A 23306-nucleotide genomic window follows, 5' to 3' on the forward strand; every position below is an offset into this window, starting at 1 on the left:
AAATCTTGTTTCAAGAGTTTTTAACATGCCTATGAATGGCACCAGATGGCTGGAGAATGGCATGGTATGTAAGATGATTGTGATAGTCTTTGGAGCATCTGGTCTGTTATGCTGGAATGCACAAATTTTTGAGGAAAGGTTAGTTACCAACATTAATAGAAAATAAGACTGCAACAGGCTAACCTTGCATCTTTAACTGCTGATTTTAACTGGTGATTTAACTGCCTTCCCAGACTAAAAACACCATCACTGGTACATCTAATCTTATTGGCATTATGATATGGCACAAGATGGAGGACTGTTATATAAACCACTATCGTGGTTTAAGCCCAGGCTGTAAATCAGAACCACACAGTCTAATCCCCCATCCCCCCCCCTCCCCCCCCTGCCCCAGCCCTTTCTTCCCCCCAGTCCTGGAGGGATGGGAAGGAGAAGTGAGAAGAATGTGACTCCCACGGGTTGAGATAAGAACAGTTTGGTAACTAAGGTATAACACAAACCACTACTGCTACCACTAATAATAATGACAAAGGAAATAACAAGGGAATAGAATACAACACCTCACCACCCGCAGACCAACACCTCACCCCACCCAGCAGTGAACTAGCCCTTCTGGGTAACTGCTCCCAGTTTATATAGTGGGCATGACGTGCTGTGGTATGGAATACCTCTTTGGTTAGTTTGGGACAGGTGTCCTGTCTCTGCTTCCTCCTGGCTTCCCCTCCTCCCTGGCAGAGCATGAGACTCACAAAGTCCTTGGTCAGAGTAAACATCTGAGCAGTAACTAAAAACATCGGTGTTATCAGTGCTGTTCCCAGGCCGAAAGTAAAAAACACAGCACTGCACCAGCTACTAAGAATGAGAAAAAAATGACTGCTACTGCTGAACTCAGGACAAAGATACAACTGTGTATCATAATTGTGAGACTGGTAGACACCATGTGAAATAATAGAAAATACCAATTTCTATGAAAGCTAGAACTGCCAGTTTGGGAAACCACCTTACCTAATGAATCCTTTGGCCAGGACATTGTCCCAGGGGCAGGCTACTTTCCAACAACATGCAGCAGCAGTTTACCAATGAATGTGGCCCATACACTTAAAAGGCAACCTGGCAGATAACCTAGCAGTCTGTCAACTCTTTGTTCTACTTTGTTGCCCCAAAGTGCATAAAAAAACTAGTTAAATTTCCAGTTTGTTTTGGCTGTCATTCTGTAGCTTAAGGGTCTTCATAGGGGACAGAACTGATTTCTTCTACCACCTCTGTCTCCTTGAGGGCAGATGCCAAGTTAAAGGCAAAGGAAAGGACAGATCTCTGGACACCTGAGCTTTCTGGGCACATGTGAGTTCCTGTTCCTTGTAACTCAGTTACTAGGGAGAGGAAATTCAGGAGCACAGCACACAGAGAAGCAGACCTTGACCCGCTTCTCAACATACTCCTGCTATTTATTTCTAGGGTAGTCTTTATTCTCAGTCCAGATACATAGTTCATGGTTTATTCTGAGAAAAAATAAGCTTCTTACTAGGCTACATATTAGTAATTTTCTGTTCTTGAATTGCTAATGTGGAAAATATGGAGAGTTTATTTTCGATTCCAGTATATCAGTAGGTCATTTACCTTTATTACAGTTATCTGTTACAGTATAATGGTACCACCATGGTATTCTCTTTAGATCACCAGAAGAGTGCAAAGGACAGTAGTGTGAAACTAAGTCTTCCTTTTTTCATTCTTTTCTTTTCTTCCCCTGGCTGGTGCTGCAAAAGCATTTTGCATATGTTTTGTTCTTGCAATATGTTTCATAGATAATTGCACAGTTGCTGTGCTGTCTTTAAAAGCATCATGAACAAAGGCTTTACCAGCTGTCTCTCATCTGACACTGGGACCATATGTCTGCAACTGTTTTGAACACAGCTTCCCTCACAGTACCTGTTGAGTCATAGCCTTATTATCTGGCTGCTTTCTGACTACTTCCAAATTTCATCTGGGACTTTCACAGTGGCATTAAGGTTGCTGTTGTCATTTCTTGATGGAGCGCAGCCTCTTTGGATTTAAAGCTGTAAAAAAAATAAAAATAAAAATAATAACCTACTGCTGCATGTAAAATATTGCTTCCTAAATCAAAGTGTAGCCAAGTGCACTGTTAACATTCTTAAATTATTTCCACTTTAAAAATACTTTCATGTATTCTATTTTATTAACTTCTTAGGTTAGTAGAAAATTGTTTTTCTGGCTTGACACTGACATAAATGTTCTCTTTTTCTCCTCCTCTTTACAGAGGACAGTTAGTTTTGTTGCTTGATACTTAGAGCAGATACCAACTTTAAATAGGACATTGTTTCCCAGCCCAGATCAGTAGCTACCCTATGGATTTTTTTCAGTACTAGTTCAGGATTGGCAACAATACAGCAGTTAAAAGAAGTAAAAGCTTAAGTATGCTCAGAGATTGTTTAGATCTAATCCAATAGCAAACATTGTTAATTTCATTTTTGCAAGATTTCCTTTCCCTCTCCTATAACTATTTGTAGGTGTCAGCCTCTAACCTTATTTTAATGAGAATGGCAGCTCTAAATCCCTTCTGATAGCATTTATTTCTAACTGGTTCTAGATATGGATATTCCCAGTGTATATTAATCTCACTTGGAGATGTTTAATCAACTGATCTCAAAGAGGCTGAGTCCTCTTATGCTGCCTGCTATCGCTCTGGCTCTTCTGTGTTAGAAAATTCACTGCACTAATTCTAACCAATTCAAGCTTTTCTGACAAGACTAGTGAGTTTCCTTCATTTATATTGTTGAATGTTACCTAAGAGGGGAACAAAAGAAGCAAATACATAATTTATATATTCATTTGCTACAAATGAGACAAATACGTTGATTTATTTGTTCCCCTCCATATTTTTCTCGAAATGTTTTGCATTTTTACTATTTTCTTTCCCCTCTTCCTTTTTTTTTTTTTCTTCCCTCCCCTCCCTTCCCTCCTCCCGTCCCCTGCCCCCTTTCCTTTTTTCTTTTCTCTTTTTGCTTAAGCTGCCAGTCCAAATGAGGAAACAATTACAGGATGTGGGCTTTAAAAGTGTCTCGCTTTGCCAAATAAGTTTATCTTTTTTTTTTCATTGTGGCTTGAAGCATGCTAAACCCAAAGCCAAGTTACTAACCTAAAACTCATGGTAACTTCAATTTTTTGCATTAGGCTTACAATAAACTTGGATGGTTTTTCCACAGTCCCTTTGCCAGTGATTAGCTTGGAAGATAGTATGTTTTGAATTTGCTGAGAGATCTGCTGCTTTTAGCTTAGTTTTAGTACTTTTAAAAAGTAATCAATAATGCCTGTTTTGTAATAAGCAAAATTTATGAACTGACAAGGAAAATGTAATTATGGTGGGTATTCTGTACAAGAAAAAAGAGGTGATCTTAAAACCATCTCAGCATTCTGTTTGCACTCATTTTCATTCATATGAAAGGCTGTGTGGTTCTGTGCTGAAACATTTCCCTCTCAAGGCTCAACATGAGTCTGGAAAAGTTGCTCCCAAAGAGTTCAATGATGAAGTCAATGATCATTTGTATTAACTTCTCATTGTTACCTACAGACTGAATTTTTCACAGTATTATTTTTATGACTAAGGTCTTAACTCAGGAGCAACTTAGACACCATATATTTCTGTTCTCTGGGGACTGTGCTCTATAAATGTGTAAATTCGTGACAAAAGTGAAGCCTGCATCAAAGACTTAGGTTGATTTTGCAGTTAATGAAACTGTTTCCCTTGTCCTTTCTTCTGCTGAAAAATGGCTCCTTCCTGAAACACCAAAATATCACTCAAAAGCTGTATTATAATGAGAGAGAAGAAAAAAAATTCATATTTTTGGGCCTGATCCAAAACTCAGGTTTGCGAAAACTCACCTGCTGCATACTGTAGGATCTTGAGCAAACCAAAAAATTGAGATGCTAATTTCCATTTAAAGCTGGGTCAAAGCTATACTTTGTCCATGCTGTTCAGCAAAAGGAATTATTTTTTAATTAATATGAAGTTAAATAAATTGTTTTTTAATAATCAGAAATTGCAATACAACCAAAGCAGTTCAGGTATTTTAGGTAAAGACTATCTAGTTTTGAAATGAACACATTTTGACACACCTTAGCTGCTCTTATAAGTCAGTTTATGAGTCAACCTTCCTGCTTTGCTTTTTGATCATACATCTTTCTGCATCACCATTTTCAGCTTCATAAACTCTTGCCAAAGGATCTCTTATATTGGGTATTAAAAGAAACAAACCAAAAAGCCTTTCAAGTCTTTGAGTCTTAATGTCTTAATGTATCTAGAGAAGTATGTCTAACCACAGTAGATCATCAAATATGGCCTCCAGCTATGCCCAATATGTTATGTTGCTGTTATAGCAGCAACGGTTCCATAATGTATCCTGCCAACTCTACAACAACAGACACAGACATCATGTCTTGCAGTGCTGATCATTCTATACCCAACACTTACGAATCAGTTTATTTCTGTCAGGCCTGAAGTTGTTGTAAGTGGAAACCTGCAAGCTCGACTGCTAAACTTACCAAAAAACATGGGCCAACTCTGGTAGAGAACAAAAACCCTTACTATGGCCTTCTTCGATTAGAAACTCAAACTGGGAGATACATGCACATAAAACCCTACAGACCTCTGCGGGATGAGGGTGAAGAGATCAGTCAGTACATTTCTTTCCTCAGGACTGGGGCCTAAGACTTAGGGTGGGAGAGGATGCAAGAAGAAGATGAAAGGGGAATGCTTGGTCTCCTTCAGAATATGCTTACTGCAACAGAGCCACACAATGATAGCTGTTGTTATGCTAGATGGAAATTACAGCTACGAACATAATACTGGTTTTCTTGCAGATTAAAAAAGAAAACTTTCAGGTATCCATATTTCATTTGTGGGAAGTAAAATAATTACGCTGTTGGCTACTGGACAGAAGATAATTTATAGACTGTGTCTGAAACTTACTTTTCATTGAATTGGGGCTAGAGATGCTTATGCAGATTTTACTTGTGAGATTAGCAAATAGCACATACTGAATAGGATATACTAAAGAACAGTGTAAATATTTTAATGACTACTTTGCAACCAAATAGATTATCTGAATTTGTACTAGGCACCAGGTCTCATGTTAAGTTTATTTAGACTTTTTATGAAGGGGGAGGGTGGGGGGCAGGGCTGGAATCAAATCCTGACCTTAGGTTTGTCAGGCTTATCTTGAGTTTTTTGGTGAAACATCATGACAAGCTGACCTGCATGCCAGTCTTGGTTCAGAAAAATTCTTGCTCATTTAAGTCAAGTCTTGTCTTCATGAGGGAATGTGGCTGTTTAGTTCTATTATCCACATCTCCATATATTAGCATGAACTGGAAATCTAATTGCCCAAGCCTGTGAAAATGATCTGGATATTTGTGCCTCATTCTTCTTATGGTTCACCTAACAAGAGACTCTCAATAGAGTCTTCAAAACAGACTGACTGCAAACCTTACTTTTTTGTCACAGAAATAACCAGCATTTGGAATCCTTCCTATTTTAAAATACTAGGAGCAATCCGTATGCTTGTTAGCTTCTTTCAGTCTCCTGGTTCTCGCAGAGACATGAACTAAACCAGGTATGTTTTGAGCTCTGAGAGTTTTGAAGGCATCACAGTTTTATCTCCTGGCATTGGCCTGTGTTAGTATGAAGTTAATGCAGGAAGACTTTAACTTATGAGACTTATCCTCTGCAACTTTAGCCTCTCTTCAGGCTATGTAGTCTCTTTGTGTCAGTGCCAGGAGTGATAGTTATAGTAGTAATTGGCAATTTAGATATGCAAGAGACCCACAAATAAGTATTCATGCTAGGAAGTGCTTTGTCTGGTGGAAAGGGGTGGGTAATCTGTGTTTCCATTGAGCCCAATTTCCATTTGGGAAATCTGAATTTCACTCTTTGTGTCTTGCAGACCATATTTTCTCAGTTAGAAACCTTTTTTTAATCCTGTCACAAACTGAACTTTGTCACATGACAGCAATTAGAAGACACTTAACTGAGTGGAAACAGTATGCTACTGAAACCTAGTCTTAAAAAAAAAAAAAAAAAAAAAAAAAAAAAGAAAAAAGGACAATTTTCAATATTTAGGTGATTAGAACCTGTCATTTCACGTTCTTGTTTGCAGGCTGACACAAACGACAGGACAAAGGAGCATACGTGGAAGCAAGACGAAAATTCAGAACAGATGTTAGGAAGCATTTTTCATACCAAATGTGCACAGTGGCCAGCCAGTTATGGCAAAAGCATTTTCCCATTTAGGAAATAATTAGCTGGCCCATCACAGCAAAAATAGCTTTCCCAGTTTCCCCTTTTTCTAACTTTCTTATATTCTTATACCTCAGCTGCTATTCACTTTTCTCTGACTGGAAGCTTTATAATCATCTGGAAATAAACCTAGTTCTTATAGAAATGAATGAACTATTAACTGCTAAGTGAACAGCTACTTAGCTAGATATTATCCTGTCCATATTATATCATCCTGTTATGTTGAAGGTAGCAATATCTACATTTTGAAGCTTGAAGATTCTAAAAGGTTTTATCATACTTATCAAATTGAATATAGGAAAAAATCAGGATGACAGGAAACATGCTGGCTTTATTATCTTAAAGAGTCTGATTATTTTAAGTGATAAAAATTATTTTATACACCAAACTGAGTCTAGGAGATAACTTTGGGGGGGGAATTAAATGGACAAATGCAACCTTAAAGGAATGTGTTTCTGGAAACTTTGCTTTAGTTGAGGCTTTGCTCCCAAATCTGATAGACTTCCTGTGTAATTTTGCTGCAAGTCTTTTATAACTCCATGCCTCATTTTCATTTTCATAGAACAGTTTTATTTTCTCAGGTGAATATGAGTGTGAAACTACAATTATCTGGGGCACTGACATCTGACCTCTCCAAGTATCAGTCAGCACTAAGTTAATTTATTATGCTTGAGACCCTCATTTTGGTAAAGTGTTGATCAAAGTTCATATGTTAAAGCTATTTCAGAGTGATAGATGGATAGATAATGCTCACTAAGGACAGTGCTAAGACTCTGGCCTAGAAACTGAAAGTCTTTGTGTAATAAATTTTTCCAGGAACTACTGAATGAGACCTTTAAAAGACTTGCTGAACAAGTTGCTGCAACAGCAGGCTGTTTTTCTAAGCTAGTGATTCCACCATATAAAAAGTAGAGTTGTCTGCCCCATCCCAAGCTCCTATAGTTTCAGTGCTAGATGGTGTCACCAAAGTTCTCAGTTTAAAGGCATTTATGTGATAATTAAGTAATTTGATTTTATTATTTGTGGAAATTGGTTGGTGAGGTTGCTTCTGGCTTGATCCTCAAAATATGGATTCCGGCATTAGAAATAAATATTGAAAATGTCTTAATTAACAATGACCAATTTTAAGCATATAATTATGGATGTTTAAAAAATCCAGTGATGCTAAAAGATTGTATCTCTGAGAAGCATTGTTCACTGAAAAGAATGATCATTTCTATTTTTAAAGGATACCAGTCTTCAATCAAATAAAATGCCCAAGGAGGAAATAAAGCTAATTGTTAATGACATACTGAGGCAGTGTCATTCACAGCACAGAGCAAATGCAATCTTGTTGACTTTGGAATTGATACAGGAGTTGCTTAAGGTAACGGTAGCTATGGAACTGAAATTTAAGGATGATATTTTTGCCATCATTTTTGGCTTTTTTCCTGTTGTAATCCCCTCAGCACCACAGTGTACACAGTTACCTGAATTAACACTGGAACATCAATCTTGAATTGGAATTTTGTGACTTTCTGCTGACACGTGATGACTCACATGCTTGATTTTCAAACATTAATTATTTGGGGGTAGTAAGTGAATAAAAGGTTTCCAACAACTCAAAAGAGGGTGTATATACTGGTGTCAGCAAACCCTCCCCATCTAAAAAATCCAGTTGCTCCTTTTTAAATGGTGGGGAAACATAGGCTTTAACCTGAAGGTTTTATTGAAGTATAAGAATCTGTTTGTTTGGGAATTTTCAGGAATTCAAAAGGGTGTCTGTATTTTTATATATAAATATATAAAAATATAATGTGGTTTGCGTGTGTATGTATGTATGTGAAGGATATGCTTATCGTGTCTGTGTCCTGGGTTCAGCTGTAACAGTTATTTTTCTCCTTAGTAGCAGGTGCAGTGCTGTGTTTTTGACTTTAGTCTGGGAACAATGCTGATAACACACCAGTTGTTTTAGTTGTTGCTAAGTAATGCTTACCTCGATCAAGGACTTCTCAGTCTCATGCTCTGCCAGTGAGGAGGGGCACAGGAAGCCAGGAGGAAGCAGAAACAAGGCACCTGACCAAAACTAGCCAAAGGGGTATTCCATACCACAGCATATCATGCACAGTATATAAACTAGGGGGAGTTACCTGGGAAGTCAGATCGCTGCTCCAGTCAGGCTAGGTATTGGTCAGCAGGTGGTGAGCAATTGTATTGTGCATCACTTGTGTTTGTTGTCTTTTCCTTTCCCCTTTTAGTTTTATATTCTCTTCCTGTATTATTTCCCTTATCATTATTATTACTGGTGGTAGCAGTAGTGGTTTATGTAACCTTAGTTACTGGACTTCTCTTATCTCAATATGTGGGATTTACATTGTTTCGATTCTCCTCCCCATCCCTTCAGGAGTGGGGGGGGAAAGAGGGAGGGGAATGAGCGAGTGGCTGTGTGGTTCTGAGTTACTGGCTGGCCTTAAACCATGACAGTCAGTAAATGAGCCCTTCTTCTAGACATGCACTTTTGCATTGTATCTTTCCTATTGGTGGAAGATTTAATAGTGCCTTTGTGCCTGAGGTCATTAACCACGTTGGCCACTACAGACTGACCACAGAAGGACAAGACTACTGTTTGATTCTTACCTACCACAGGTCTAGTATTAGATATGAAGGAATATGAACAAATTTGTGCAAATGCAATAATTGAGTCCCAGCATCGTCTTAAGTAAAATTTACATGGAAGCCATCACAATTCTGTCTAGCATATTGCGGATAAAGACCAATTCTGTAGGCTGTGTTATGATGTAACTCAAGAAATTGTTCATGACAGAGTGGTTGCTCCACCAACAGTTTAACCGGTCTCTCTAGCCAGTTTGGAGAAAGAGGGCATGATAATGTTGTTTCAGAGGAATAAGATTTTTATTCCATTTTTCCTACCTTCCTGCAGGTGTAATAGGGAAAAGTAAAGGACCAGAAGTAAATCTATACTCCACACACATCTGTACTAATTTTAAAATTATTTTGCAGTGTCTTGAAGTTTTTAGAGAATCTCATGCTACTTTATGGAGAGAAAAACCTTTTAGTTTTTTCACCTCTGAGCCACTAAAAATAGATGTTTCCTGCTGTCCTTTTTGTTAACCTTTTTGACCTGTGCTATGATACTTGGGGCTATTCTTCACCTGCTTTTCACAGTTTTGACGTTATTATCAGTAACAGATTTGAAATAAGATTTAGTATTCCAGGTATTTGGGTTTGAATGCCAGAAGTCATACTGTAAGGTTAAAATTATGCTTTTTTATTTGAATTATTTATTAGTATTTCTATTACCTTTCTTCATTCTGTGCTGGTTAATTGGCTTTTGGTCATGTTTTCAAGGCTCTTTTTAAAAATTGTGATGCTATGAACTTTGTTCTTCTTCTTAAGAAAAAACAAACCAACAAAGCAAAACAAAAAAAACCCAACCCCAAAAATGTTTTTTTGTGAAATGATGTGAACAAGAAATGGCATTTGAAAGGAAAAGATTGGTGGATTTCATCTTAATTGATATGACTTTAGTTAAATACCTAGTCTCATTGAACTCTACAGTTGATTGAGGCAGAAACATCACTGGTGAGTGCCATATTTTTTAGCAATATGGGCTGAATAGACCATTAGCAGGATCTAAGCAGTTAAGTTTTGGACATCTACAGCTAGGCCACACTATCTTCAGAAGCAGTGAAGATATGCATAAAGTTGAGATTTTGTAGTGTTATTTAATGAAATGAATCAAAAGCTGTATTTGCAGAAAATACAGTTTGTATTTTCTGGGTTAGAAATTCTTAGTGTTTTAACTTGTCTAATTCACTTTGGGGGGGGGGGTGCTTAAACTGTAATAATATGTCTAAATTTTCCCTGTTCATTACTGTGAATTCATTGTGCTCTGGTACAATGTAAAAAGGTTCTGTTTAATGCTTATTTCTGCATGCAGATTTCTTGATGTTTCTATCTGCCTGTGAATGTCATGGAATAATTCTACAATTGAGCCATATTAGTATTACAGTCAATGCAATATATCATATGAAGTATTCAATGAACACCAACATCATCTAAAATAAAAGAACAAATAAAAAAACCTTATCAAACCAAGTAAAAAAAAATATAGCTTAGTATTATAAATTAATTTGCAGTCAGTAAGCAAGCAAGCCATTTCAAAACAACTTTTCTGTAATATTAGGGAAGACAAAACATCCCCTTACCATGCCTTTGTTTGAGATACAATGTATGTGGGCTTACTCATGTAGTTAAGATTAACCTTCTGGGTATCTGTTTATTTGAACAGGTATATTAATGTGGTAATAATCTGTATTGCAGGAGAAAACCTATTCTGAGGGAGAAGGGGCTTGGTGAGGAACAAAATGCATTGCATACTGCAGGCAATTACACGACCAATTGTTGACTCTTTAAGTCCTTTCTTAGACAAGGTCTATGACTGGCTAGAAAACGAGAAGTATGTGAAAATCCAGGTGCTGTCATAGGTCGTTTCTTGGTATCACAGGGAGTCTGGCATTTCTGTACCTTGGTGCTATTTTATTTTCTCACACCACCCCCACGCCCCACCCCCCAGAATGGGAAGGTTAAATCTGAAAATATATTTTCAAATTCTGAGAGGAAACATGCCGTGTATGTGCAAAGTATTATTAATATTGTTGATTTGTGCCAATTGGCATAGTTGTGTCCCAGAATATAGTTCTCATATCATTACTAGCTATGACTATTCCAAAAGAAAACATTAAGTAGATGTTGTGGTTTAAACTCGGTCAGCCACACAGTCTCTCTCTCCCACTCCTCCCTCTTCCTCCACCCCACTCCTGGAGGGATGGGGAGGAGAATCGAAAGAATGTAACTCCCACGGGCTGAGATAAGAACAGTCCAGTAACTAAGGTATAACACAAATCACACCACCAATAATAATAATGATAAGGGAAATAACAAGGGAAGAGAATACAACCGCTCACCACCTGCCAACCGATACCCAGCCCAACTCGAGCAGTGATCTAGCCTTTCTGGGTAACTGCCGCCAGTTTATACACTGGGCATGACGTGCTGGGGTATGGAATACCTCTTTGGTCAGTTTGGGTCAGGTGTCCTGTCTCTGTTTCCTCCTGGCTTCCCCTCCTCCCTGGCAGAGCATGAGACTACGAAGTCCTTGGTCAGAGTAAACATTACTGAGCAGCAACTGAAAACATCGGTGTTATCAGTGTTGTTCCCAGGCCAAAAGTCAAAAACACAGCACTGCACCATCTGCTAAGGAGAAAAATGACTGCTACTGCTGCACCCAGGACTGTAGAATACTACAAAATGGAGCTCTTTTACTCATGTTTCCTTTATGTTTGTGCACCACTGAAAGTAATAACTGACCCTCTTAAAATATAAGGCATTATTTCCTTTGAAGTTTCTAATGCTGAAAATACTGAAAGTACATAAAAGTAATTGTGTGGATCATTCCTCTTTTCTTCCACACACTTTGTTAATGCATACAGCAATGAACAACTTAGAGGTCCTTTTGATGCAATGTAAGAACAAATTATCTTAATTCAATCCAATTTATACATGAAAATAAATGACTCAAAACAGTCCTGTTATCAATGTGACTACCTTAGATACATTCACTGAATATTATTTCTACAGAAAGTAGCCTTTTAGGATTAATTGTTATACAGAATTAAAAAAAAATAAAAAATAAAACGTCAGAATTTTAAAATGATAGTGTTATTAAATGTGGTATGAAGGTTTAAGTGCAAATCACTCTAAGGTAACTTTTTTTTTTTTAAGAGCAGGCTAATGCAGTATTATATTTTATAGTGCAATAAAATTATGTGCTAAAATTATGCTCGTAAATGCAGGCAAATGTAAACCAAGCTATTAGTTATGTTTTCTTAGATAAAAGTGATTAGCATAGCTATCAAACTCTTCTCCCATTTGAATAACAGAATTATGTCTGAAATCTAAGGCTTGTTTGCAGAAGCTGAGTCTTAAAAAGAAATGTAAATCCAGCTATCAGTGTTGTATTTGAAAGCAAATGCAATGGTCTGCCCATCATTCTGCTAACAACTAAGAGCAGAGGAACATGACCCAAATTGCAGCAAAGCACATCAATATGAAATGTGCCTCAAATACAATTTTAAAAGTCATTCTTAGCACTTTATCATAATCTTCTTGCTGTGGATCAGACTTCTTTAAAAACTATTGTGGTTTGTTTAAACATAAGAGTGATGAAAGAGTCTTTTGGCAACAGCCACCATGAGACAAAGTTTCATGTATAATTCATGAAGTATGTGGTCATCTACTAGGAAATTAATTTCCATCTGACAGCTATACTTTTTGGTAGTGTCCTCTCAGGAAGGCACATGGTATATAATTAAAATCTGAACAGAACAAATTAAATGCTGATTCCTTCATAATCAATTTCAAGGCCTGAATATTGTTACCTGTCTTTATAAGTAACCAAGGTATTTTGACAATTTATAGATGAATAGGTGTATTTTCTCAACTCTATCCAATTGTTTTATGATGTCTAAGGGTAGTAGTTAAAATTGCTACTGGAAAATCTAACTGTGAAAAAGCAATTAAAAAGCAAATCTCCACTTCAGACCTGCAAGGAGCAAATAAAAACTGTCTCTACTTGTAGGTGGCTGTAATGTTAATATTGATGGGTCACAGGCAACATTTAATATTTTAGATGCGAACCACTGCTCAAAAATGTGCTGTGTTTCCTTTGCATCCTCCTTGCCTCCCTCCTTTATCCCCTTAAGTACGGCTAATGGACATAATTTGAAGCAGTGTGGGTGCTTGCCACACTGATGAGAGAATGACTTATCATGACCAACTCTGAGAAAGACTCAAAGATGACCAACTCTGGTGATCACAAAGGATTTCTTATTGTTTGCAATAAAAATATTGTAATAAAAGATAAATTATTGACTAAAATATTACAAAGGTTTTCAAGCAGTCATGGAATGAAGGACACTGCAGGTTAAATTCACAAGAGATCTTACTGAGCAGGAAATTTTTTAAGGTTTCTACCATGTTTTGCACTTGCATGCAATGGTTTAGCTTGTGCTTGCAAAGTTTTAAGGATATGTTAGCATATACTGGAGTCTGTCACTGCCTTTGCTCTCCTTTGCCTATGCTACTTACATTAAGTTAGCAGAGGTGAACTACCATGACCTAAATTTTACTTTTCTAGGCACAGGGTTTTTGCCTGTTGTTGTAATACTCAATGCACAGCTACACTTTTGGTTTTGTACAAGGGCATTCTCTGTATGTTGGCACAACATCATTTATCAATCAAGTATATTTCAGTTTATACCATCCCTCAGTGATCTTTTCCTGGAGAGACTGAAAGAGCAAGATATACAAAATGTGCAGTAACAGATTCCTGTAAAGCATAGCAATAGCCTTTCACTAATGAGGCAAGACAGATTACTGCGAAAGAAGATTTTGTTCAATTAGAGAGAATTTGGAAAGATCACTAAAGTAAACTTAAAAGAATCCAAATGATAAATGTGTGTGCAGACACAGGTGGTCTATACAATGTTATAACATTGACGCGTATGAGTATTTCATAAATATAAGACTAGTAAGTCAAATGGGCATTTATAAACATTGAGCCTCAGGTAACATGATGGAGTATTTGTCTACCACGCTGGCATTTATTAGTAGGTAAAGTAGTTGGTACTATCCATTCACAAACTCTGTAGTTTTCAGAAGTAGATGAACAGATCTTCTACACTCCCTACTGCTGCTTTTTTTACAAAGGTTTCCATGTCAAAATACTGTACGCAGGAAGTACCAGTAGCACAATCACTTTATCCTCTTCCCTTTCTTGGGAAGCTCTGAAGGGTGATGTTTGACTTTTCATTTAACCTCAGGAATAAGCAGTCTGGTTTATGCATCTGTTCTTATGTCTTACCCAAGACACTAAATAAAAGGATCTTGCTATGACTATAATCATAAATTTATGATTTGAGATACAATACAGTGTAATAGGGAGGTTGTAGTTAATGAATAGACTCATAGAAAAGAAGGGACCTCCTGAGGTCAGCCACTTTGCATTGTCTTTCCACTCAAAGCAGGGTGGAATATAAGATCAGGCTAGCACAAACCACACCCAGTCAGGTTTCATTTAAGAGTTATGAGGAAACTGTTAGTAGAAATTGCCTGCCATTGGATTGTTTGGTTTTATGCTAATGACAGAAGTGTCTAAAATTAGCTGATAATAGAATACTGGATTAGATAGCTCAAAGAATTCCTCCAGTTTGAATGCTAAGAGTGTGATGAGCTGAGAAAGTTGGGGCTGTTCAGCCTGGAGATGAGAAGGCTGTGTGGAGACCTCATAGCAGCCTTCCAGTATCTGAAGGGGGTCTATAGGGATGCTGGGTAGGGACTCTTCATTAGGGACTGTAGTGACAGGACAAGGGGTAATGGGTTAAAACTTAAACAGGGGAAGTTTAGATTGGATATAAGGAGGAAGTTCTTTACTGTGAGGGCGGTGAGGCACTGGAATAGGTTGCCCAGAGAAGTTGTAAATGCTTCATCCCTGGCAGTGTTCAAGGCCAGGTTGGACAGAGCCTTGGGTGACGTGGTTTAGTGTGAGGTGTCCCTGCCCATGGCAGGGGGGCTGGACCTAGATGATCTTAAGGTCCTTTCCAACTCTAAGTATTCTATGATTCTATGATTCTATGATTTTGTACTATCGGTGCTGGGATTTACTGAACACTGGTTTGTATGGTATGCTTTCCTTTTCACAGCTATATTAATGATAACTTGTTTTCTAATTTCAAAGGACAGGCTGGTGATGGGATAGGTAAGAAAAACTGAGTTCTGAAGATGTGGGGAAAGGTAATGAGAGCTGGCCAGAACTAGCATAAACTAAGCTTTAAGCTAAAGAGATAGGGAATCTTACAGATACAGGGAAAGAATCAAGAAATACAAGAAAAAAAAATGAGTGAAGACTGTGTGAGGGTGAGAACATCAGCAATGAGATTAATGGTGAGCAGTGGCCACAGTTGCCACGTCAATACTATATTAAGTTTGAAAATGTTTTAAGCATAAAAAGTCTGTAAGGGGCACATCCCATGTGGAAAAATTGAGTGCATGCCATCTTCAATTTTGTAAGACCCACCGGACAATAATTATACCTAGTAAATATTATCAGATGGCCAAGATGTGAGACATGATGTTACATGTGCTGAAAAATCTGTCATGCTGCAATGTCTGTTAAACACAAGCTGAAAGAACAGTATAAACTGCCAGTAAATATAAAATGAAATGAAAACAAACACTGCAGTACATGACTTCCTGTGGGATTTGATATTAATCCCCTCTTACAAGGGGTAGTCTGTACAACATATTTTCCCTAGGGAACTTGTGAGTTATCCAGCTAATCCTTATTCAAGGCATATGATTTGTATCCGGCAAGAAGTCACACAGAATTTTTTCAATCAGCTCCAAATATACAGTATTGATAATAAAGCTTGTGATTGGCTTGAAAAAAAAACATAAAACAGCAACAACAAAAAAAAGTAAAAACCACCAACCAAAAAAAAAAACCACAAAAAAACAAAACAAACCCAAACAACAAAAACGCCCACAAAAAAATAAATCCAAACCCACAAAAAAAAGCTGAACACTAAAACCTCCAAAACTGGAAAACAAGCTTAATGTGCACATTCCATTAGGCAGTAGCCAGTGCTATAACTTTTAGACAAAGGTGCAATTTTAAACACTTTATGATCTTCTTTGTAAATTCTATTTGGATTTAGTTTGTCTCCTTTATGCTTTCAATAATTTCTAATTGAAATTATCAAATTAGAAATTAATCATTCTTATCAGTTCTCTTTTTGAATCCTAGTGATGGATGCACTGACTATGTTGGTTTTGAAGTCTCTTGTGTTTACCATCTGAACACACTTTTTTGAGATTCAGATCCTTCTGCCTCATCTGTCCTTACTTCACTCCCTGATGACAGCATCTGTACCTTCCCCATCCTATGGAAGAGAAAAATAAAAAGCTTAGAAAAAGGTATTTTGCAGGATGTCATATTAAAGACACTGGCATAGCACTTTCATGATCTTTTTTAAAGTCCAGGAGCTGTTAGGTGAAGACTAGATACTTTAAAATATCTTTTTTTCCTTTTCTCTTTGAATAGAATGACATTTAATGGGAACTAAAACTAACAATTCTGTTGGTACAAATACTAAAACTGTTGGATGGACCTTTAAGAAGAGAAAGATTTGTCCCCTGTGAGCAAAAAGTAACAAAGTCCGCTGTCCTAGGGGCTCGCTGCCACAAAAACAGATCAGACAGTCTTGACTAAACTAAGATCTGGGGTTCAGTGTTTTCAAAAAGTCCTGTGTTCATGAGACGGGGGAATAGCCTGTGCTAGCAATTAGATCACTTCCTGAACTAAGCCTAGATGTACTACTATTAAGCATTGTGTAAAATTGCTTCATTTACTTTTCATGTTTCAAGACCGGAACAAAAAAATTTCAGATGTTACATATTTGTTACATACATGTAGCAACATGTATGTGGTACATATGCAGCAAATATTCCAAAGACTAAATCTTGGCATCAAACTACTAGTATGCTAAATATAGAAATTACATTGTTCAGACTTTTAAGAGTTCAGATTTGGTATGTTGCTTCTCATTTAAATACACGTAAGGAGGTGGAGGGGGTATAGGGATATTTTAAGTTTTCCCCAAATGATATTTCTTTAAGCAAGGTTTTCTGTACAGCTGGCAGCTCTTTAGTTTGAGATGAGAACGCTTCTCAGGAAATCATTCCTTGCTAATGAAACATAGGCTTTGTCCATTTGTTTGAAATAAACAGATCATAATTTATATCTTTTTACTGAACAGTTCTAACACTGTAAGCATAAATGCTGAACGACTTCAGAAAGGATGAAGACCTTTGCCTTCTTTGAACACAGAGGTACTTGGGACCTCTCATGAGTCTCTTGGGACTTCAGAGAATTTAACAGTGTATTGTAGATACTAAGTGCTTAAGAGTTACAGCTTCAGCTCTGAGAAGAACTTACTGTTTGTTTTGGTGACTTGATCTGCAGATCTATTAGTTTCTACATATATGTGAAGACTAATACTGGTTTTATGTCTTTAAGTTATTGGATAGGAGCATGGCTTTTACTTTTTTTCTGCATGGATTTTTACAGTGCCAGAAGGAGAATATTTTTGACTTTGTAGCCTATGGCTTTCTCATATTTGTTTAAGATGGGGGATTGAGTTTTGGTCTTTGCATATCTCCTACAAGTAGCAGAATTTCCGATTGTGAAACCAATTATTTCCCCATTTAATTTTGGGAAGATACCACAGAAGCTAACTGTTCACAAAACTGAACTACTATAATAGTTTTGTCTGTTAATGCTGTGTTTGGACTTCAGCTCCATATTGAGCTGAAGTACTATCTGTTTGGTCCTTTCTGCTGCAGCATACAACAGTCAATTCATGACTATTTCACAGAATCACAGAATCCCAAGGGTTGGAAGAGACCTCAAAAGATCATCTAGTCCAACCCCCTTGCAAGAGCAGGGTAACCTAGAGTACATCACGCAGGAACTTGTCCAGGCGAGCCTTGAATATCTCCAACGTAGGAGACTTCACACCCCCCCGGGCAACCTGTTCCAGTGATCTGTCACTCTCACAGTAAAGAAATTTTTCCTGATGTTCACATGGAACCTCCTATGCTCCAGTTTACACCCATTGCCCCTTGTCCTATCACTGGACATCACTAAAAAAACCCTAGCTCCATCATCCTGACACTCACCCTTTACATATCTGTAAACATTGATGAGGTCACCCCTCAGTCTCCTCTTCTCCGAGCTAAAGAGACCCAGCTCCCTCAGCCTCTCCTCATAAGGGAGATGTTCCACTCCCTTAATCATCTTTGTGGCTCTGCGCTGGACTCTTTCAAGCAATTCCCTGTCCTTCTTGAACTGTGGGGCCCAGAACTGGACACAATACTCCAGATGCGGCCTCACCAAGGCAGAGTAGAGGGGGAGGAGAACCTCTCTTGACCTTCTAACCACACCCTTTCTAATGCACCCTAGGATGCCATTTGCCTTCTTGGCCACAAGGGCACATTGCTGGCTCATGGTCACCCTCCTATCCACCAGGACCCCCAGGTCCCTTTCCCCTTCGCTACTGTCCAGCAGGACAGTACTTGTTACTTGTTTTCTGTATCTTCCAAAAGAAACACGGAAAGTCATTGAGACGATCCTGACTTCCTATTGTTAAATGAGCCAAGTTGTAACTGGATAGGAAAATCCACTTACATTATGCAACAGACTTTTATTAACTTGGGTAGAATATTAATTCAGTGTTAAGGTCTGTAAAATGTGCCAAGCCTTTAGCAGTCCTGTACACATAATATTCTTAATTGGCTCAGGAAGCCTATAGATTCAGTAAAAATCAAGAAAGTATGTGTGTGCCTACCAGTTGGGTTACTGTTAGTTGATGGGTTTGTTCCCTGAATGCTGGAAATCGTGTTATGAAATTGTATTTGTCTCTGTCCAGGAACTCAACTTGTGTATTACGCTTTGTTATAGATACATTTCATTTTCTCTAAGTCATCATTACAGTTCAGTGAACGTAGAATGGCAAAGTGAGGAAGTAAAAGGAAAAAGATTTCCTGTCAATTCCAAGTAGTAAACTGTGTCCTGGGCCTGGTTTCAAAACTGGAAATTCTGTTGCACGTAATGAGTTAATCAGTGGCATCAGCAATGTTATCTGCTTTTCCAAGTACATACAGTACTTAGCTAAGAAATGTTTCTTATATATTATGCACTGCAGTCTTAGTCCCAAAGACTTTTAAAACACTTAATTCCTCTGATTATTTAACAACCTATACAACTGTCTGAATGTCTAGAAAGAGAACCCATTTGTTCTCCACACACCATCTCTCTAATAAAATAGAAACTAGTAGATGGAAATTCTGAGAACATGAGATTCTTGCCAATGTGAGGTTGGACTCATGCTGATGGTTAACTTGTTGAACATCAGGAACATAAGAAGTGCCAAGACTATTTCCTCTCTTTTACTGCATAGTAAAACTTCATCAGAAAATTCAAGGAGCACCTTTTGAATAATTTAACTGTATCGTGATCAGCAGATAATCTTATATGATCCAAATAACTTTGAGTCCTTGTAGTCCGAGTTGCCAAACATAAGCTGAAAATGAGAATGACCTCTGTGGTACTGGTGTCTTACATATAAAATTTCAGTTATTTAGAACCGAGCATAAAAATTGTAGTGTCAAATTTTTTTTTTTTGGCATTTACTGATTTGACTAATAATGAACAAGTTCAGTCTAATGTCTTATTCTTTGTTTCAGGAGCCTGAATTGTACTTAAAAGTGAATTCAATATATGGTTCCCTAAGGTATGGATATTGTCATAATTTTTCCTTACTCCATCAGCAGAAATTCAAGATCAGTCAAGTGTTTATTGTGTGTAAGCCACATAATAAACACTCATATATATGTGAGCTACTTAATGGATACAAATTCAGGAAGCCATATGGGTAATAGACTATAAAGCAGATAGGTTTGTACCTCTGCCTGGTCCCAAAGTATACTGAGGTTCTTAAGCCTGCAGAAAGAGTTGTCTGTTGGCACAGCTTCATCAAAGTAATGCTGACCACTCTAGTGGAATTCTAACAAATTGAAATCATCTGGATGCACTGGCAGAAGCCAAAAAAATGACTTTACACCACTTTTTCCAACAGAGCAATCAGACCACAACACTGGACCATGTGGGTGGCCTCACCCACTTGCATATCTGACACTTCTGGAAGTGAAATGGCTATGAAATCACTAACTGATTTACCCTATGTATAAACCAGCTAGTTTATCTTGGGGACTTAACAGGCTATGACAAGCCATCTTTATGGTTAAGGTTCTCAAATTCAAGACAAGGAAAATTTGACAATTGCACACTTTCCTTCATGTGCGCAGGGCCACGTATTGGAGGACTTCATCTACAAAGCACTGAGATACAGGCTGTGTATTGAGATGTTGATGATATACTTGTAATTTCTAACTACTTGATCTGTGTTTTCCAGGAAAAAAAAATTTTTACTTGTGTTCTCGGTACAAGTTATTTGAAGAATTAGGTTAATCAATTAGATAAGCTGAGTAAATTTCATTTTGCAGCTTTTCAAACTGTGTTAGAATCCCTGTCACGAACAGAAGAAAAAAGCCATCTATCTTATTTTTCATTAGTACAAGTACAGGTCCTTTAAATTTGTATTAAGATTACTGGAAACAGAATTCTTCCCACTGTCTTAGTTTAATGCTTCAAATCTAAAGAAGAAATGCTTTAAAGAATATCTGAGAGTGAGCATGATTCTGTAGTTGACTGAGATATACAAATTGATCTTGGAATTCATGAGGGAGTTGACCTTGCCTGTTCTCTGAGCTATGATGGTTTGTATAAAATGGAAACTAGATCTTGCCAAACAAAAGCCTGTGGTCTCTGAATACCTCTAATGAGAAAGAATGAAATCCTTAACTGAGTTCAGTAACAAAACTCATTGACTTCAACAGGGAACTGAGAGAGGTGAGCAGTGACAAGGTTTCATTAGGAGTATTTAGTATATTCTTTGAAAAATATATGATGAGTAAGAGCACCAGTTCATACTGGATGCTTTTAAATTGTTCTAGCAGAAATAAAAAATATTTGTGGGTGTTAAAAGCAGTAGATAAAATTAAAAAGAGATTCCTTCCTGAGAAATTCTAACTAACTTTCTATTTATATTATAATAAAATGAAATTACTCCAGGAAAGTAAAGCAACTTGAAACCCACTGAGCATCCAGTAGTACATAATGAAATCCTGTTTCTTATTTCTTAACCCATAATAATATCAATCACCAACTCTATGTGCTATCATTTCTGATCAAATATTAATCTGGTGACCATGGATTATATGGATGTTTTCATTAATGACTTGTTAGAGCTTCTTTCTAACTTTTTTTTTTTTATTGGCCTTTAAGAATTGATGGTTTCATGCATTTGTCCTGCAGCTGCAACATCACACTTCTATCTACTTCTATTTGTGTGAAAAATCTGCAGCAAGAAACTGATGGATGTCATGTGCACCCAGTAATAGCAAAAAAAAAAAATGAGGGGAAAAAGTAGGATAAAACAAACTTCTCCACCCTAATAGGAGATTTAAATCGTAACTGCCTCAGGAGAGAATTGTTTCCTCCTTCAGTAGCAGTTTAAACTCTTGATCATAGTGCAGCCAAGACAGATCCTCAGAAACACAGCGACTGAGCATTGAACAGTGCTACATCACTTTTATGAAAAACATTCTCTAAAAAGCTTCTATAAACAGGAAGCACACATGTTCAACTAAACTATTTTTTGGCGCTCTCTGTATTTGTTGGCTCATTTGAATTTTTGTGTGTAACTCTAACTTCTATACTTCTTGCGCTGTAGGCAGGTTTTGATCTCCCCTCTTCCCCCCCAGTCATATATGGTTCATGAATTTCCAGCATGAACATATACAAATGTTATTGTTTCAGTGGTTGCCATTAAAACATTAATGCATGGTAGCTGCTCGTAATATTTTTATAACTTTGTTAAAAGATAAATTTTAACAGTTAATCTGCATTAATAGGTATGCTAAATCTTATTAGTATCACCATGATAAAGTTACCTGTTACATTATCAGGGCTGAGATTACAACTAGATTTAACATTGTGGCCCTTTGTACACTTGAAGCGAGAATAAAAATTCCCAAACACATCCCCTCCCAATGTTTGCCAGATGTCAACAACAGCAGCAGACAAGGACTCAGGAAATTTAGAACCTATTCCAAGAAGTGCCAGTCAGCTAATGTTCAGCTTGGTCTAGTTCCTTCTCTCAGTTTTGGTTTCCTTGCTATCTTTCGCTTTCTTTGACTTGCCAGTGAAATTTCTTCAGAGTGGAGTTTCTTTCCACGATGTGTTCAGGCAGTATATATTGCAGCGCAGGGTCACAACCTTTAATCTCTGCTGTTTCAAGCCTTTGTTTTTTCAAATGATATTGTGGGTGTATTTTCAGGAAGAAAAGAAGAGTAGAACTGAGACTGCTGCTTCTCTGTCATTGCTGCTTTACAAGTCTTTCTGTGAGCTGTTACCAAATAGGCATAGACTGTATTTCAAGGAATTCCAAGTGAAGGAGAAGCTCAATAAAGCCTTCCAGGATTAAATAGATACCTATTGAAAAGGCATTTGGTGGGGTGATGGCCTTCCAATTGCTGAAGCCTGTTTTTTAGTACTAAATTGCTTTTTTTCTTTCTAATTTCCATATAACAAGCAGTCGCTTAGTTTTCAGGGTGCAGCTCTGCTCACACAAGAGTAGCCCATCACTTTGTTTCTGTTCAGTAGTATATGATGACTTTAATTCCCACAGATCAACCAGCTGTAAATATTTGGTATCTGAGGTACATGGACATATCCCATAGAATTTATTATGTATTTTAATATTTACACTTCCTGCCTTGTATTCCAGGTTTGGCAGTTTGAGGTTTTACGTAGATTTAGTGAAGACTGCAAAGATAAAAGGATGTTTTCTTGGTTATGGCACAGAATTGTTGTCTTTTACTATAGTGTTTTCATCAAATCTCCATCAAGCTATGCCTTTAAGGAGTCATTATTCATTCATCTCTCTTCTTTTTTTAGGGTGGGGGAAGGGGGGTGTCTAACTTGAGACATGGCGCTTTCATCTGCTGAAATATGCATAGCTGCAAATGACTGGGTGATATATAGCACTAAATAGTAGTCCAAATCGGGTACTTTGAACTTCATATTTAGAACTGAAGAAGGGTAGATAGATACCTTTAATCTCTGTGTTTATGAAGAAGGAGATCAACTGTATTTGAGATAGTCTGGACTATTTGTTTTTAAAGATTACTGTTTCTGGTACTATTTGTACTCTCCATTTGCCAGGAGAATGTACATAGTAGAACAGAATGTCAA

The sequence above is a fragment of the Pezoporus wallicus genome, unplaced genomic scaffold (genome assembly GCF_028554395.1).
Source record: "Pezoporus wallicus isolate ANWC-B61680 ecotype Strahan unplaced genomic scaffold, APGP_CSIRO_Pwel_v1 contig_2025, whole genome shotgun sequence".
Classification (NCBI taxonomy): Eukaryota; Metazoa; Chordata; class Aves; order Psittaciformes; family Psittacidae; genus Pezoporus; species Pezoporus wallicus.